The sequence below is a fragment of the Aythya fuligula genome, chromosome Z, assembly GCF_009819795.1.
Source record: "Aythya fuligula isolate bAytFul2 chromosome Z, bAytFul2.pri, whole genome shotgun sequence".
Lineage (NCBI taxonomy): Eukaryota > Metazoa > Chordata > Aves > Anseriformes > Anatidae > Aythya > Aythya fuligula.
Genome location: NC_045593.1, coordinates 17,369,540 through 17,375,731, shown reverse-complemented (window position 1 = coordinate 17,375,731; position 6,192 = coordinate 17,369,540). Strand labels below are relative to the sequence as shown.

The 6,192-nt window shown below is 33.2% G+C and overlaps 1 long non-coding RNA gene across 2 annotated transcripts in view; it reads left to right on the top strand.

The window, feature by feature from the left end:
- LOC116500904 overlaps window positions 1–6,192 on the top strand; it is a 65,745-nt gene that overhangs the window by 8,800 nt on the left and 50,753 nt on the right. The gene's annotated exons all lie outside the window — the stretch shown is intronic.

The following is a 6,192-nucleotide window of genomic DNA, read 5'->3' as shown; positions in this document are numbered from 1 at the left end:
AGAGGAAAACAAAATGCTGTGAAACCTTTTATTAACTTTAATTATACATTAACTTTTAATTATTATTAAAATTAAATTAAAACATATTATTTTAATTATTATTAAATTTTTATTATACATGCAGTATAATGCAGTCCTTAACTTCATTATCACATTCTTATATTTCCTTAGGAAACATGAGACAATTTGCTGTGCATAGCTAACAATCCTCAATAAATGAAAAACTGTTCAGTATTTTGTTTTAGTCTCATTGTTTATATATAATCATAAGAAATTCTTCCAGTACTCAAATTCTTCTTCCAAGATGGATATTTATTATTTGTTTGTTTGTTTGTTTGTTTATTTAAGGCAGAATGATTAAGATTGCAAGGAACCTCTGCAGTTTATCATATCCAGCTCCCTGCTCAAACAGGATCACATACATCAGATTGCCCAGGAACGTGCCCAGACAGCTTCTGAAGACCAGAGGAGGGAGACTCTACAACCTCTCTGGGCAACCTGTGTCCAGAGTTGCACAATAAAAGGTTTCCTGATGTTCAAATGGGAACTCTTGTATTCTAGTCTGTGCCCATTGCCCCTTGTCCAGTCACTGGACATCACTGAAAAGAGCTTAGCTCTTAGCTCTTCTTAGCTTTCTTCTTCTTAGCTTTCTTTCTTCTCTGCACCCTCCCTTCAGATTTTTGTATGCATTGATATATACAAGAGAGTCCTCTCTTCTCTGGGCTGAACAGTATCAGCTTTCTCAATTTTTCCTCATAAGTGAGATGTTCTCTTTCCTTCATCATCTTTGTTGATATTTGCTGGACTCTTTCCAGTATGCCCAAGTCTCCTTTATACTTGCACAGAACTGCAAGTTCAGCTTTCTTATACTAGCTGTATATGCATCTTCACACAAGCAATGGATCAATGTATAAAACATTGTTTTAAGGTTTGATAAACTTTAACTTCATCTCTAGCTAGGCAAAACCTGGATGAGGAAAGAAAGATCTGAAGGTCATAACAGATCAAAACCCCCACATTGGAGTATACCACGTTGCCATTAATATATATATATATATCAAAACAAAACAAAACAAAACAATTAATTTGATAAATTATTAGTATAATGATTATTTAAGAGATAGGTAATGATTATGTAAGAGGTAGGTAGTTACTTTTAGTGCTGCCAAATCATCTTTTTTGTAGTACCTTAACCATTTCTAGTAAATACATTTTACGTAGATTGTGTTTGAAAAGGGTACAGATAAAAATTGTAATAATAAATGATTAATGATAAACGTGATAAATTATAAATGATGCAATGATAAATGAGACAATGATGAACATGAAAAATGATAAACAAAAAAGATAAAATGAAGAACAATGATAAATGATAAACATAAAAGATTTGCTACCTAGAAATGTAGAGAAACACTAAAGCATGATAAATATATTTCCAATAGAAGAATAGATATTCTGGAAAGTGAAAAGTTTGCCATGTTTGTTTTGGCTATAACTAGAATAAGCCTAATTTTCCATAGGAAAATTAGGAAAATTTCCTAATTAGGAAAATTAGGAAAGAGATAGACTAATTAATTATTTAAAAATTTCCTAATTAGGAAAATTAGGAAATTAGGAAATTTTTCCATGGGAAATTTTTCCACAGGAAAATTAGGTTAGAATATTTTAGAATGTACTGCAGTTATCTGGAGATCTTACACATTTTCTTCATCAGAGGATTTTAAGAACAGGTTACATGATGCTAAACACAATCTCAGGATGGTTTGTCTGACCCTGCACAAGAAAACTTAAGATTTTTCTAATCTTGTAGTTCCAGTTCAAGTTTTTGTTCAAGTTTTGCTTCAGTATCAGTGCCATATTCTCATTCGCTGCACATTTTTGCTTTGCTTCTACATTTCTTCCAACTCTTGTATGACAAGATGTGTAATATTTTTGAGATAATTAATTAGTCTATCTCTTTCTTTTCACTGCCTTAGCTGCTGTTCACTGAATTAAGGAGGTCTGTACCGGGAAAAAAAAAAAAAAAGAGCAGTGAATTTCAAAGCTCAAAAAACAGACATGTATCAAAATTTGTTAAATGATAATAATAATAATAATTAGTATTTCCATGCCTAACATGCTCCACAGGGAGAGTGGGATTGGGGACTCCACCTCTGTACTTGAGACTACTTCCATGGGAGTGCTGATACTAGCAACAACCCTCTTATTTTTCCTGTATAAAGCTTACATTCAATTTACATTGTGAGGCCTTGAGAAATTTTTGGTTTTAAATAAAAGATACAGAAAATATACAGAACTATGAGGGGGAAATATAGAAGATTAATTCATTAAAGTAATTTCCTTTTTCTTTTGATAAAGTTATATTTGCTGAGAATAATTGTAATCCTTCTCCTGAAAATCATTGCTGTCCTAGCTGGCATTTAGGGAAATGGGAAAAAATATGGTACATATAAAATTTGTTGATAATGAAAACAATGTATGTATTTTAAAAAGAATCAAGAATTCATTCCCAAAGTTTGCATTTTTATGAAGATGACCAGAAAACAGGGAGTTTTAATGGAAACTATTCTACAACTCTAAGTAGAGCAGGTGTTACCAGATAGCTGCCAAAATTAAGTATTTTATATATCTTAGAATGCAATTTATGTTTTTAACTGCTCTTCAACTTTCTCCCGAAGAATTTTAATAACTTTGTTCAATGTTTCTAAACCAGACTTCATAATTTATGAAGGTGTATCCTCTCCCAACCCTCAGAAAAGTGTCCACCTTTTCTTTCTAATGTGTTTAATCTGCCTCTAAAAGTACCTCAGAATTCTGTGAGCCTATTAAATTTGAAAAGGTCCATATGACAACAGGTTACTCTTTCTCCCTAACTCAGTTTCCTAGCAAACATCATCAGTGTATGATGTATTTTTCTCACTATTCCTCTACATATTAAAACAAAATAACTATAACTGCAGGACTCTAAACTTTGTTTCATTTGCAATAGAATAAAATTATTCTCTTCAAAACCACTTCTTTTTTTTTTTTAACCTATCAAAATAGCTGCCATTTTAGACTTTATCAATGGCTACTATAGATCAAGTTTTTATTACTGGAAATCAAAAAAAAAGTCATAGCTCTCAAGATACATCTACTCCCTTGGGTATATACATTGAAAAATAAAAAATGAAAAATAAAATCGTGGTTTCACAAAGATTGTCCTTAAACAAGTTTAATCTTTCAAACAGTATTCTTTTCTACTTGGCAAGCCCCAAGAGTGCCAATTTCCCCAGCTTTCACTCCAAACTGCATTTCAGATGGAGAGAGGAATAAGCTGGAGCAGCAAGTTTCACCCAGCAAGCACAGCCACTCAGAGCAATATTGACCAAATCATTTTTGCTTCAAAATATAGTTCCATAGAAACAGATGTGCTGCTCAAAAGCCAGTTTCACTTGTCAATTCTGATAAGTTAAAGGAAAAATTAGAAAGGAAATATTAGCCACTGTGGTGAAAAATAAATATTTATTTTGACACTTTAGGATTGAAATGTTTTTAACTGTTTCTTTGAATCAAATATTCAAATAAATATTGGGGGGGGGAGGGTAAAGACAGGATGGAAGTAAAATTGCTGTTACAAGTTAGAAGTTATTAACATTTTTTTTAAATGACTTAAAAAGACAATATTATTTTGACTCTGTAGAAATTAAATATTTCAATCAATTTCAAAATATTTTTCCCAAGATTTTTCTTCACAGAAAAATTGGAAGCATTCTTGTTAAATTCATACATGTGAAGACAGTGTTGCATAAAGAGCTTGTTTGCCAATGTATACCTCCTTAATGACTATCAATAACAGTAATATTATATCTTCTTTAATAAAGTTGAACTCTTTCCTATTAAAACAAACAAACAAACAAAAAAAAAGGTGAACACCTAGGAACTGATGAGTGAGGTTTCAAAACTGTATGTGATTTGCATGCATCATAAAGGGTCTTTGTGCTTTATCCAGATATACCATTTTGCCTGACTTTATACAGACAAATGGAGTACTACATATTTTTCTGAGCCTCCTGCTGTTATGTAGGAGGCTCTACTGTTATTTGTTATAACAAATATTATCATTATTTTGTTAAATTCAACACTGAAAGAATATAGCAACATATTCATTATTTTGGTGCTTATACTAAATCTAACACAAGAAATTTTTGATTAAGGCTGGCACTTGATAAATGTAATTAGTGCAAGGTCAAATCAAATAATTTCTGAACAAATAGAAAAAAAAAAGAACTCATGACATTTCAAAAATGTTCAAAGATTAACTCAAAAAATTGATATGATAGAGCTTGATCCAGGAACCAACTGAAATCAATGTTGGCATTTCAAAAATTGGAAACATTCCTAGAAAAGGAAAACATCGCTCTCATTTTAGAATCATATAGAAAATCTGGGGGAAAGGAAGGAAGATTTCTTGCCCAGTGATACCAACATTAAGATCAAGAAAGCCACCTAGCCATGGGAAAATTTGCTATTAATTTTCTCTGCACTAAGCACTTCACTTACATTGAGTATTAACTTGGATTGTCAGCCACGGTAAAGCTAATCCTGAATATCACAGCAGATGAGTATACAGACCATTAGATTTTATAGTCTGTTCAGCTTCCCAGTACAAAAAGATGACATGAAAATACTGTTAAGGTAACAATATTAATATGCTGGATTTCAATGATTAATGAGGGTTAGCATGTAAATGACCCCTTTTATAAACTCTACTGCATGCATAATCCCATGTAATATCTACATATATATATCATGTGTAAAATGCTCAAAGCAAAAGCCTCCTTTTTTCCTCTTTAACAATTATTCAGGCCTTAGAGTCAAAGCAGTTTCTGTTGCTGTTGCTGTTGAATACTTTAAGAGCTTTTTGGAAATGAATACATGCATATTCTGTATGAACTAGAGCCCAATTAATCAATAAGTTTGAGATTTTCACATCGAAAATTCACCCTATCAATCTGCATAATTAAATTTCCTTAAATGCATCTTTCCCAGTGGGAAGTTTCTGTTTTGCAAGAAGACGGGACCATGTCTTACTTCTACTTTCTGACAAGTACTCTTTCCATTTTGATTTGCAGAACTTGAACAAAGAAATTATGTTGTGTATAGCTGAGTCTGGTTACAGCTCCAGTCAGAAAGAATAATTTTAAATAACAGTGCCTAAAGTTAAACACCTTGATAAGAATTTAGCTATAAATTTTCCATTAAAGCTTTTCCACTAAAATTGTCTGAGAATCTCAATCTTAATTCAGAAGAGAGATGTCTGACTACTTTCCCCATTTTTCCTTTAGTCCTTCTGGGTTCTACAATGACATTAAATGAACCATTAGCAAACCCTATTCTCACAATTTTGGCACCAAAAAATGGACATAGTCATAATATTATTTACAACCTAAAATGAGCACCTTAAGCCAAACCCAGGCTGTCAGGACTTTGACACTAGCTTCCCAGGTGCTTACAGGTCTGTCTCTGTCTGCATCCAGAGGTCCCCCAGATCTGAACAAATGGAGCAGAACAGAACAGAGTCTGGTACATGCTGTGCAGGCCTGAGGCACAAGACCTGTGTGTCCCTTCTTCTAAAACTGCTGCAGGGATCAAATCCAGATGTTTCCTGAGCAGTCTTGTGCAATATCCCAAATGCTACTATCATTTGGAATATAACATAAGGAAGAAATTATGCTGTCATTTTTCTGCTTGTTCCCAGTATCCAACTCCAAATACAGTAGTTTTGTGGACAAGGAACTTGCTCAGGAATTCCATATTCTTTCCCTCTTTTCTCACCTCTCCCCTGCAGCACTTTTTTATCCAAGTATGGGTGAGCAACCAGATGGACAAAATTCTGTTTAGATGATAAGGCCAAAGTGAATGGGATAAAGCCCCAAGCAGTCTGGTCTGACCTCCTGGCTGCTCCTGGTCCTACAAACATCCTGAGATCCCTTACAGCCTCAAATCCAAGCTATGTTTTGTTATGATCTTAAAAACAACTATGGATGAAACTGCAATGGCATCAGACTGATTTTTCTGTCTCTTATTAAAAATCTGCTGGTGGGCAGTAAGGAAGAGGAAACAAAGAAGTAAGGAAGAGGAAACAAAGCTAATGAACATGGCACTTACTTAAAGGACAGGAGATTCTGTTTTGAAATTCATTGTGTAGGG